Source organism: Gasterosteus aculeatus, chromosome 11, assembly GCF_964276395.1.
Source record: "Gasterosteus aculeatus chromosome 11, fGasAcu3.hap1.1, whole genome shotgun sequence".
Taxonomy (NCBI): Eukaryota; Metazoa; Chordata; class Actinopteri; order Perciformes; family Gasterosteidae; genus Gasterosteus; species Gasterosteus aculeatus.
The window spans coordinates 274,406-287,500 of NC_135699.1; positions in this window are offsets into that span (position 1 = coordinate 274,406).

Here is a 13,095-nt window from a genome sequence, read left to right on the forward strand (position 1 = left end):
TTTATGTTTGTAGATTTTCCCGTCTTTATGTTCATGTTTGTTGTTTTTCCCGTCTTTATGTTTGTTTGTCGATTTTCCCGTTTTTATGTTTGTCGTTTTTCGCGTCTTTATGTTTGTCGTTTTTACATCTTCCCGTCTTTATGTTTATGTTTGTTGTTTTTCCCGTCTTCATGTTTATGTTTGTCGTCTTCCCGTCTTTATGTTTGTCGTTTTTCGAGTCTTTACGTTTATGTTTGTCGTTTTCCCCGTCTTTATGTTTGGCGTTTTTCCCGTCTTTATGTTTGTCGTTTTTCGCGTCTTTATGTTTATGTTTGTCGTTTTTTACGTCTTCCCGTCTATGTTTATGTTTGTCGTTTTCCCGTCTTTATGTTTGTCGTTTTTCCCGTCTTTATGTTTGTCGTTTTTCACGTCTTTATGTTTATGTTTGTCGTTTTTCCCGTCTTTATGTTTATGTTTGTCGTTTTTCGCGTCTTTATGTTCATGTTTGTTGTTTTTCCCGTCTTTATGTTTGTTTGTCGATTTTCCCGTTTTTATGTTTGTCGTTTTTCGCGTCTTTGTTTGTCGTTTTTACATCTTCCCGTCTTTATGTTTATGTTTGTCGTCTTCCCGTCTTTATGTTTGTCGTTTTTCGAGTCTTTACGTTTATGTTTGTCGTTTTCCCCGTCTTTATGTTTGTCGTTTTTCCCGCCTTTATGTTTGTCGTTTTTCGCGTCTTTATGTTTGTCGTTTTTTACGTCTTCCCGTCTATGTTTATGTTTGTCGTTTTCCCGTCTTCCCGTCTTTATGTTTGTTGTTTTTCCCGTCTTTATGTTTATGTTTGTCGTTTTTCCCGTCTTTATGTTTATGTTTGTCGTTTTTCGCGTCTTTATGTTTATATTTGTCGTTTTCCCGTCTTCCTGTCTTGGTTTATGTTTGTTTTTTCCCCGTCTTTATGTTCATGTTTGTTGTTTTTCCCGTCTTTACGTTTATGTTTGTCGTTTTCCGCGTCTTTATGTTTATGTTTGTCGTTTTTCCCGTCTTTATGTTTGTCGTTTTTCGCGTCTTTATGTTTGTCGTTTTTCGCGTCTTTATGTTTATGTTTGTCGTTTTCCGCGTCTTTATGTTTGTCGTTTTTCGCGTCTTTATATTTGTCGTTTTTCCCGTCTTTATGTTTGTCGTTTTTCGCGTCTTTATATTTGTCGTTTTTCCCGTCTTTATATTTGTCGTTTTTCGCGTCTTTATGTTTATGTTTGTCGTTTTTCGCGTCTTTATGTTTATATTTGTCGTTTTCCCGTCTTCCTGTCTTGGTTTATGTTTGTTTTTTCCCCGTCTTTATGTTCATGTTTGTTGTTTTTCCCGTCTTTACGTTTATGTTTGTCGTTTTCCGCGTCTTTATGTTTATGTTTGTCGTTTTTCCCGTCTTTATGTTTGTCGTTTTTCGCGTCTTTATGTTTGTCGTTTTTCGCGTCTTTATGTTTATGTTTGTCGTTTTCCGCGTCTTTATGTTTGTCGTTTTTCGCGTCTTTATATTTGTCGTTTTTCCCGTCTTTATGTTTGTCGTTTTTCGCGTCTTTATATTTGTCGTTTTTCCCGTCTTTATATTTGTCGTTTTTCCCGTCTTTATATTTGTCGATTTTCCCGTCTTTATGTTTGTCGTTTTTTGCGTCTTCATGTTTATGTTTGTCGATTTTCCCGTCTTTATGTTTATGTTTGTTGTTTTTCCCGTCTTTATGTTCATATTTGTCGTCTTCCCGTCTTTATGTTTATGTTTGTCGATTTTCCCGTCTTTATATTTGTCGTTTTTTGCGTCTTCATGTTTATGTTTGTCGTTTTTTGCGTCTTCATGTTTATGTTTGTTGTTTTTCGCGTCTTTGTTGTTCGTCTTCCCGTCTTTATGTTTGTCGTTTTTTGCGTCTTTACGTTTATGTTTGTCGTTTTCCGCGTATTTATGTTTGTCGTTTTTCCCGTCTTTATATTTGTTGTTTTTCCCATCTTTATGTTTATGTTTGTCGTTTTGTCGTTTCCCCGTCTTCCCGTCTTTGTTTATGTTTGTTTTTTCCCCTTCTTCATGTGTATGTTTGTTTTTCCCGTCTTTATGTTTATGTTTGTCGTCTTCCCGTCTTTATGTTTATGTTTGTCAATTTTTCCGTCTTCATGTTTGTTGTTTTTCACGTTGTTATGTTTATGTTTGTTGTTTTTACCGTCTTTATGTTTATGTTTGTCGTCTTCCCATCTTTATGTTTATGTTCGTCGCTTTTCTTGTCTTTACGTTTATGTTTGTCGTTTTCCGCGTCTTTATGTTTATGTTTGTCGTTTTTCCCGCCTTTATGTTTGTCGTTTTTCGCGTCTTTACGTTTATGTTTGTCGTTGTCCGCATCTTCATGTTTGTCGTTTTTCCCGTCTTTATGTTTGTCGTTTTAGGCGTCTTTATGTTTATGTTTGTCGTTTTTACGTCTTCCCGTCTTTATGTTTATGTTTGTCGTTTTCCCGTCTTCCCGTCTTCCCGTCTTTATATTTGTCGTTTTTTGCATCTATGTTTGTCGTTTTTCCCGTCTTTATGTTTATGTTGGTCGTTTTTTGCGTCTTTACGTTCATGTTTGTCGTTTTCCGCGTCTTTATGTTTGTTTGCTGTTTTTCCCGTCTTTATGTTTGTCGTTTTCCCGTCTGTCCGTCTTTATGTTTGTTTCTCGTTTTCTCGTTTTCATGTTTGTTTAATTCGCGTTTTTTTTTTTTTTCGTTTTCCCGTCTTTGTTTATTGTTTGTCGTTTTTCCCGTCTTCATGTTTGTTTGTCGTTTTCGCGTCTATGTTTGTCGTTTTTCCCGTCTTTATGTTTGTTTGTCGTTTTCCCGTCTTCCTGTCTTTATGTTTGTCGTTTTTCGCGTTGTTATGTTTATGTTTGTTGTTTTTCCCGTCTTTATGTTTATGTTTGTCGTCTTCCCGTCTTTATGTTTATGTTTGTCGTTTTTTGCGTCTTTACGTTCATGTTTGCCGTTTTTCCCCTCTTTATGTTTGTCGTTTTCCCGTCAGTCCGTCTTTGTTTGTTTCTCGTTTTCTCGTCTTCATGTTTGTTTGTCCTTTTCGCGTCTATGTTTGTCGTTTTTCCCGTCTTTATGTTTATGTTTGTCGTTTTTCCCGTCTTTATGTTTATGTTTGTCGTTTTCCCGTCTTCCCGTCTTTATGTTTGTCGTTTTTCGCGTCATTATGTTTATGTTTGTTGTTTTTCCCGTCTTTGTTTGTCGTCTTTATGTTTATTGTTTGTCGTTTTTCCCGTCTTCATGTTTGTTTGTCCTTTTCGCGTCTGTTTGTCGTTTTTCCCGTCTTTATGTTTGTTTGTCGTTTTCCCGTCTTCCCGTCTTTATGTTTGTCGTTTTTCGCGTCGTTATGTTTATGTTTGTTGTTTTTTCCGTCTTTATGTTTGTCGTCTTCCCGTCTTTATGTTTATGTTTGTCAATTTTCCCGTCTTTATGTTTGTTGTTTTTCGCGTCGTTATGTTTATGTTTGTTGTTTTTCCCGTCTTTATGTTTGTATGTTTGTTGTCTTCCCGTCTTTATGTTTATGTTTGTTTATGTTTGTACGTTTATGTTTGTCGTTGTCCGCATCTTCATGTTTGTCGTTTTTCCCGTCTTTATGTTTGTCGTTTTAGGCGTCTTTATGTTTATGTTTGTCGTTTTTACGTCTTCCCGTCTTTATGTTTATGTTTGTCGTTTTCCCGTCTTCCCGTCTTCCCGTCTTTATATTTGTCGTTTTTTGCATCTATGTTTGTCGTTTTTCCCGTCTATGTTTATGTTTGTCAATTTTCCTGTCTTTGTTTGTCGTTTTTCGCGTCGTTATGTTTATGTTTGTTGTTTTTCCCGTCTTTATGTATATGTTTGTCGTCTTCCCATCTTTATGTTTATGTTCGTCGTTTTTCGCGTCTTTACGTTTATGTTTGTCGTTTTCCGCGTCTTTATGTTTGTTTGTCGTTTTTCACGTCTTTATTTTTGTCGTTTTTTGCGTCTTTATGTCTGTCGTTTTTCGCGTCTTTATGTTTATGTTTGTTGTTTTTCCCGTCTTTATGTTTATGTTTGTCGTTTTTCGCGTCTTTATGTTTATATTTGTCGTTTTCCCGTCTTCCTGTCTTGGTTTATGTTTGTTTTTTCCCCGTCTTTATGTTCATGTTTGTTGTTTTTCCCGTCTTTACGTTTATGTTTGTCGTTTTCCGCGTCTTTATGTTCATGTTTGTCGTTTTTCCCGTCTTTATGTTTGTCGTTTTTCGCGTCTTTATGTTTGTCGTTTTTCGCGTCTTTGTTTATGTTTGTTGTTTTTCCTGTCTTTATGTTCATGTTTGTCGTCTTCCAGTCTTTATGTTTGTCGTTTTTCGCGTCTTTACGTTTATGTTTGTCGATTTCCGCGTCTTCATGTTTGTCGTTTTTCCTTCTTAATGTTTGTCGTTTTTCGCTTTTTTATGTTTATGTTTGTCGTTTTCCCGTCTTCCCGTCTTTATGTTTGTCGTTTTTGCGTCTATGTTCGTCATTTTTCGCGTCTTTACGTTTGTTTTTGTCGTTTTTCGCGTCTTTATGTCTGTCGTTTTTCACGTCTTTATGTTTATGTTTGTTGTTTTTCCCGTCTTTATTTTTGTCGTTTTTCGCGTCTTTTCGTCTGTCGTTTTTCGCGTCTTTATGTTTATGTTTGTCGTTTTTACATGTTCCCGTCTTTATGTTTATGTTTGTTGTTTTTCCCGTCTTTATGTTTATGTTTGTCGTCTTCCCGTTTATGTTTGCCGATTTTCCCGTCTTTATGTTTGCTGTTTTTCGCATCTTTATGTTTATGTTTGTTTTTTTCCTGTCTATGTTTGTTTGTTGTTTTTCCCGTCTTTATGTTCATGTTTGTCGTCTTCCCGTCTTTATGTTAATGTTTGTCGATTTCCGCGTCTTCATGTTTGCCGTTTTTCCTTCTTTATGTTTGTCGTTTTTCGCTTCTTTATGTTTGTCGTTTTTACGTCTTCCCGTCTTTATGTTTATGTTTGTCGTTTTCCCGTCTTCCCGTCTTTATGTTTGTCGTTTTTGCGTCTATGTTTGTCGTTTTTCCCGTCTTTATGTTTATGTTTGTCGTTTTTCCGTCTTCCCGCCTTTATGTTTATGTTTGTCCTCTTCCGGTCTTTATGTTTATGTTTGTCGATTTTCCCGTCTTTATGTTTGTCGTTTTTTGCGTCTTCATGTTTATGTTTGTCGATTTTCCCGTCTTTATGTTTATGTTTGTTGTTTTTCCCGTCTTTATGTTTATGTTTGTCGTCTTCCCGTCTTTATGTTTATGTTTGTTGATTTTCCCGTTTTTATGTTTGTCGTTTTTTGCGTCTTCATGTTTATGTTTGTTGTTTTTCCCGTCTTTATGTTCATGTTTGTCGTCTTCCCGTCTTTATGTTTGTCGTTTTTCGCGTCTTTACGTTTATGTTTGTCGTTTTTCGCGTCTTTATGTTTATTTTTTTCGTTTTTACGTCTTCCCGTCTTTATGTTTATGTTTATCGTCTTTATGTTTATGTTTGTTGTTTTTCCCCGTCTTTATGTTTAGGGTTAGGGTTCTTTCCACGCCAGAGCTGCATTTTGCTTAGCACAGCGGTTCCCAAACTGAAGAATGCCGCGGCCCACTTTGAAATCTGAAAATCTTTTGCGGCACACCCAAACCTTTAATCACAACTCTGATCAAAACATAAACTAGGGATGATTAAATGACCTTAAGAATTCAAACGATTAAAAATGTATTAACCGGCAATGTATGTTTTGTATACCATTTTCTCCGGAGCTCATGTGCCGTGTTTTCCGCACAATAAGGCGCATAAGATACTGCAGTCTATCAGCGCAAATCACTGTCAAAATTCGAGAGCGCAAATCAGGTTGATGCGCGCGCGTAAATCATACATCCGCCAGCAAAAGTCCGTCTCGAGTGAGCAAAAGTCCGTCTCGAGTGAGGTATTTGCTCGCTTGCGAGACGTGAACTTTGGACGTTGCTCGCGAGGAGAATCTCTGCTCGCGCCGCGAAGGAGTTTTCTACGCGCTCCCTGTTGTTCTTTCAGACAGTAAGGGGGCGGAGCCAGTCCCATGGTCTCTACATCTGATTGGTTACAAACCCCGTCTTTGGATTGGCTGGAGCGATGCATTCACACAACTACAGCAGCCCATTTCCGTATTAATGTAAGGGGATAGAAAGTCGAAATTATGAGATAAAACGTTGTCAAAACACAAACGCCACCTTTATGTAACCGTAGTGGAGCGTAGATGACAACCAGCTACAAGCATCATTTACCATCATTACCGGCACATTAAGACCGATGCGTCCAGCTCGCAGACGGGTGGCGGGTGGGTGATTTGCCGCCATAGCAGTCAAACGTTTGGCGTCGGGGCGGGTGGATAGGGGAGTGTGGGGAGGTGGAGACGGTGTTTTCAGGGTCCGAACGATGCTGCGAGGTGCGTCCGCTCCTGCCGCCCCCCTCGCCATCCACGCCTTAAATCTTCGGCTGCTTTTAGAATAACTTATTTCCCCGTTAAGATGGTTCAGCTACTGTAGAGAAAAGGGCGCCGTCTCTTGCTCTTTAATCTCATTATGTGCTTGGCGAGAACGACAGCTTTGTTTCTCCGACGCGCCCTGAAACAAGCTCCATATCTCACGCGCTTGAGCGCCGCTCAGCATCTCGCCGTCGTAGACCGAGCTTTGGCATGTTTGGCAGAGCGCCTTGAGCGCCGTGTACAACCAGTATGGATCACCGATTAACCAACCTGTTCGTTTAAATTGTTTGTGCTTCATCAATTAATGTTTCACATAACTAATGTGCCGCGTCATACATATTTTTATATTAATTTCAAACTTTTCAAAATTGAAAATTAAAAACTTTTTCTTTATTTATTGTAAATTACCTCTCTCGGCCCACCTGCAGTACCTTCGCGGCCCATACTTTGGGAATCGCTGTTCTAAAACAATACAGGTATACATGTATAAGACAGTCATTGCCTATGTTCTGTGTAGATAATTATATAATGAAATGGCATTCCATAATGATGTAAAAAACCCTTCTCATTTTTAGGTTCCATTTTTACATTTTGATACTTTATACTGCAGAAAAGATTTTGTAGGTGTTAATATTACTGTATTTGTCACGTTTTGGGTTTCTTTCCTGTTTCATTTAGTAGTTTCCTGCCTCTTGTGTCCTTGGGTTAACTTCACTGCCTTGTCCTGTCATCCCATGTGATCACATGCTGTGTCCCTGTGCTCCGATGTAGGAACCTTGGATGCAGCAGTGGGCCCTGATGCCTGCTTGGATGCCTTCTCTTCCATCAACCTTGATCAACTGACTTCTTTAAAGTCTAAATCTTCTACTTGTCTCTTGGATCAGATTCCGACCAAGCTGCTTAAGGAAGTTTTTCCTTTAGTTAGCACATCCTTATTAGATATTATGAATTTGTCTTTGTTGACAGGACATGTACCACAGTCCTTCAAGGTAGCTGTAATTAAACCTCTTCTTAAAAAACCTACTCTTACTTCAGAGGTGTTGGCTAACTACAGACACAGCACTGGTGAAAATTACGAATGATCTTCTACTTGCATCGGACCAAGGATTCATCTCTTTTCTTGCTGGACCTCAGTGATTTGATACCATAGATCATTGTATCCTGTTGCAGAGACAAGAACATTTAATTGGTTTAAATCGTCATCATCAACTCAGCTGGTTTAAATCCTACTTATCGTATCGATCCCAGTTTGTGCTTGTATACGGTGAATCCTCAAAGACCACCAATGTTGGTCACGGAGTCCCACAAGGTTCTATACTTGGACCGATTTTATTTACCCTCTATATGCTTCCTTTGGGCGATCTTATCAGGAAACACCGCATACACTTCCATTGTTATGCAGACGATACTCAACTGTATCTGTCGATCAAGCCAGAAGAGACGGACCAGTTAGTTAGACTTCAAGAATGTCTTGGAGACATCAAAACTTGGATGACCGGCAACTTCCTGATGCTAAACTCAGAAAAAACAGAAGTTATCCTGATAGGCCCAGAGCGCCTTCGAAGCCAGCTGTCACGTGATACAGTTTTTATGGATGGAATTGCTCTGGTACCCAGCAGCACCGTCAGGAATCTGGGAGTTCTCTTCGACCAGGATATGACCTTCAACTCGCATATAAAGAAGACTTCAAGGACTGCCTATTTTCATCTATGTAACATATCAAAAATCAGGAACTTCCTGTCTCAAAGTGATGCAGAAAAATTAGTTCATGCGTTTGTCACTTCCAGACTGGACTACTGTGATTCTTTGTTATCAGGCTGGTCTTGTAAATCTCTTAAGCCTCTCCAGTTGATTCAGAATGCTGCAGCACGTGTATTAACAAGAACTAAGAAAAGGGATCATATCACTCCTGTATTAACTTCTCTGCACTGGCTCCCTGTTAAATCAAGAATAGATTTTAAGGTACTTCTCCTCACCTACACGGCACTTGCTGGTGAGGCACCATTGTATCTTCAAGAGCTTGTAACACCGTATTGCCCTACAAGGCAACTGCGCTCCATAGATGCTGGGTTACTTGTTGTTCCTAGGGTTTTAAAAAGTAGGCTGGGGGTCAGAGCCTTCAGTTATCAAGCTCCTCTTTTCTTCAGTCCGGGGGGCAGATTCGGTCAGCTCTTTTCAAGTAAAACTTAAAACTTTCCTCTTTGATTCTGCCTATAGTTAGGGCTGGCTCAGGTTAGCCCGGACCAGCCCTTAGTTAAGCTGCTATAGGCTTAGACTGCCGGGGGACTTCTTAGGACACATCAAGCTCCTCTCTCACGCTCTCGTTCTACAATAATTGACATTTTATTAATGCACATGACTAATTCAGCTTCTTTCTGGGAGTTCTTTTTGTGCTTTCACCCCTAGCAGGTCTCCGTAGATCGTGGTTCCTTCTGGACCTTGGTCCTGACACCTACCGTGGCCCTGCTGACGCCTGCTGCTGCCATCATCATCATCGTAATTATTTTAGATATTAATCATATTACTGTACTCGTAAACCAACATTACCCTCTCCTAAAGTCTCTGTGCTCTCCCTCCCCACAGGCTTCTGTGGATGGTGGTTCTATCTGATGGTGGTTCTATGTGATGGTGGTGGCCCCTGCAGTGGTCCTGCTGTGCGTCTGGCTTACTACTCACAATTACTTGAATCATTTCTGTCATAGGAATTGCATGTATTATACATTGTTGATTCTGTACACATGTGTTATGACTGGGGTCATATGTCTATAGTGTTTTTGGGTTTCCTTTTGTGTCTTTCTGGTTTCCCTTCATTCAAACAGGGATGTGCCACAACCAGGCGCGGATTGGTGGACGGTCTCCTACCGTCCTGTGATTGGCTGCAGTACCTGCATATAACGGAAGCAAAGATGGCGTCCGAGACAGAGCAGTCCAGAGCGGGGAGAACAGCAGCAGCACACAACCCTCGTCCTCCTCCTCTCCCGAACAGCCATCTGTGTTATATTGTGAAGCCTGTGAAGTATGCCGTATTTCTTTTGAGTTGGTTTTCTCCTGTTTTTAAAGTTGATAGGTAGATAAGACTGGTGTCATTATTTTTCTCCTTTGTTTTGGTAGGTCAGCATCTTATTTTTAGCTAGGATCGTTTTTTGGTTTGTTTATTATATTGGGGATGGGCAACAGCGGAGCCGTGCGTTTTTCTACCCCAACATACCTGGTTTACTCAACCTGGCTCTTTTGTTCAATAAATATATCCCCCATATAACGCAAAGTGTGTGTGGCTACTTGGGAGATGGGGAAGGTTGGGGCCTATCCATGTTGCACCTTAGGCACCCCTAGACCGGGGCGTAACAACATGGCATCCATTGTAGTCTGTCCATCCCGGGAGTGGGACCCCTCCTCTGACGTTCTCCCTAAGGTTTCTTCCCTTTTTTCCGCTCTTGGAAGGGTTTTTTCAGTTTTTTGGGGAGTTTTTCCTGTGCCGATGGTGGGTTTCGGGACAGAGGACGTTGTATGTGTACAGACTGTAAAGCCCTCTGAGGCAAATTTGTAATTTGCGATTTTGGGCTATACAAAATAAAATGAATTGAATTGAATTGTTCCCCCCTGTGTCCGATCACCTGCACCTCCCCAGTGTATTTAAGCCCTGTGTATCTTCTGTCCCTTGTCGCGTTATTGAATCTACCCTCAATGTCTTGGTGAATGTTCCAGTTCCCCATCTGTGTTTTGCCCCTTTTGAATTTTTACTATTAAAGTCCTTTTTTGTTGCAACTCTGCGTTTGAGTTCTGCCTCTGGGCTACCCGATCGTGACAGTAGTGTAAAATCCCACCATAACATATCACACAAATAAATCCATCCATCATTATTGTAAACATTGGGACTTGTACACTTTGCTCTACCGAGTAACAAAAAGAACCACAGCGCTGATGGTTGTATCTACTGTTTATTCCTTGGAAAAGTCACAACTCATTTTTTGTCATATATATTATAGATATGCATTGATACATTGATTGTTTGCACCATGTGGACCTGGAAAAGGTTTGTCTGCCTTGAAGAGTAAGTATTCAAGGACTTCTCCTGCGATGAAGACTTGTTTTATATCTGTGTGGAGTGGACCTAATGTCGGAGTATAACCTGAAATTAACCAATAGTGTTTTTGAAACAGTGAACCTGTATATCAAAATAATGAACTATAGTCTTAATTCTTCTAGGCCAGTGTCAAATTTCATGTTTCAGAAATTATTAATTTTAATTCTGTTTCATTCAAGGACAACAATGAACAAACTTGTGATTGCAAATGTCAAAATGATGGTTCATGTTAAAGCCTGTGATGGATGCAAATATAATTGTAGCTAATATATATGTACACAAACTTGGATGTCCTTTCACTAACTATTTAAAGAATAAATTAAGACACACATTTATTACCCCTCAGTATTTATTTTTCAACTTTCATCACAAGTTGAAAAATAGGTTGTAAGTTATTGTTAAAATGTACTAACATCAGCCATCAATCTGAAACTACTTCCTTAACAGATATTTACTCAAGGCCCTCTGTATTGAAACATACCACTTAAAAGAACATGTTCTTAAAGTGTAAACAATGCACATGTGTTAATTATTGGTGAATATAACAGAAAGAGTGTGCACTAGAATAAAATTGAAACTAAATTCTACTTTTAAAGGAACATTACCAGTAAATCTGCTGAAAAAAAGACAGGCTTAGCGTTTGAATTAGAATAAATAGTTTTCTCACAAGTTACCAATGCTTGAGAAAGTAAACTAATATAACATGTGGGTTTAAGGCCACAGTGCCATGTTTCTGTCGAATAGCCGCCGCGTGGCCTGTGTCTGCCCCGTGGGTTTCTTCAGTGTGTTGAAAAACACTCCTTTCAATGTATTAAAGATTTTTATTTTGCTGTTGAAAATCCTCACAGTACCGGGAGAAGCAGTGCAAAAGGAATGTTCCTGGAGTCTCTTCTGCAGACAGCCACACCAATGTTTGTGTCCTCCAAAAAAAAGGCTCCGTTGTCTATTGCTTCCTTCTCCTTTGCCATGATGGAGCGACTTGCCCCTGTGGTGGAACTTGGGTTTTGAGTCAGGAGGGGAGCACTCGGGGCCTGAGCAGTTGGCTTTGGTGAGAAGAGATTGTCACAAATCTTGCTACATTCAGCTGTGGTTTTCAAGATGGTCAACCTTGTTCATTAAGCACCTGCTGTCCTTGCAAAGTTTATTCACATCAGAGTAGATTCATTCTAGTTTGTCTTCATGGTAGTGATAGAGGTTTTCAGGTCGCTGTTGGAGTGGTTAAATTTGGATTTCAGCTGTGCAATGAAGTACTCTGTGCCCTCCCTAATCCTGTCAGGACGGAACCCTGTACTACGGGTTGCTTTCCATGGTCAAATTGTGTTGTTTTCAAATTACTTTTTTGTTAAATTGTCTTGTTTGCATGTTGCATGTTTGCATGTTTCAATTTAGGATGAAAATGTAGCTGTTTTTGATCGAAATGGTACAGAAAATAGTTTATTTTGATAAGTAGTTGCTTGAGCTGTCTGCAGTCTAGCTAAATTCTTACTGTTTAGAACATAATAACAATAATAATAATAATAATAATATCAGAAGGTGAAAGGCAAACAGACTAACAAGAACTGAGTGTGCTGTCTTGACTCTTGTGTACGGACAGATCTGTCGAGGCCGATGTTCCCAGTCCTCCTCTTGGGTATCCTTTGGCATACTGCTAGTTTGGCATGCAGGGGAGGAGTCTGTGCGGCAGCTAGTATCAGCAAGAGTGCCGTTGACTCAGCTTGAGATGAGTAAACAGGTTATTGAGTACTGTACTATGGGTTAGTAGTCTTAACAGTTATGTTAAGCCTCAAGAGAAAACATGATTCATTCAGTCACTGCATATAACTAGACTGGGTTTGTAACTTTAGACACCATTCAATATGCTTTAATTTATGTCTGGCACTTACAGATTAATAACATACAAGAGTCAAGTAGAATCCAAGCATATGACTATTTCCATGAGGTTACCAATGCAGACCCTGCAAGCAAGATAAGTCCAAATAAATTGTTCATTTTCAGCCAGCAATACATCTGAGCTTAAAGTGAATCTTCCAACTCCCTTATGCAAAGACACACACACACACACTCGTCTCCTTAGGTAACTGTATCGTGGAAAGTGATTTCCTACTTTAGACATGCCTTACATGGAGCTTAGGTTGGATGTGGCACTGGATCCGATCCACAGAGGTAAATGAGTCCTGCTGGGAAATGTCAGATCTGGTTGATGAATGGTCCGAAGCAGTGCACTTGCTGTGATGTCTTTGTTAAGAATTAAATAAGGTCCTGTGTTATGGAATTTACTCAGATGTCAACATCTGCCCCAAGCTAGAGCAGACTGGCTAAGTATCGGATATGCATCTGTTGTTATTCAAAATTGAGTCTCTGCCTGGAGAGGAGGAATCAAACCGTAGGGCATGTTAACTAAATGGGTCAAGTGGGCCAATGCAGGCAGTCAGTGGTCCAAAGTAAGAGAGTAGAAATGTCTTTGGCATGTCTGAGCTCATCTCCACTTTCAGCCACTTTGCAGTCTTCATCTCGATCTGATCTCCTCTCTCATTTTGTACTTTGCTCTTTCC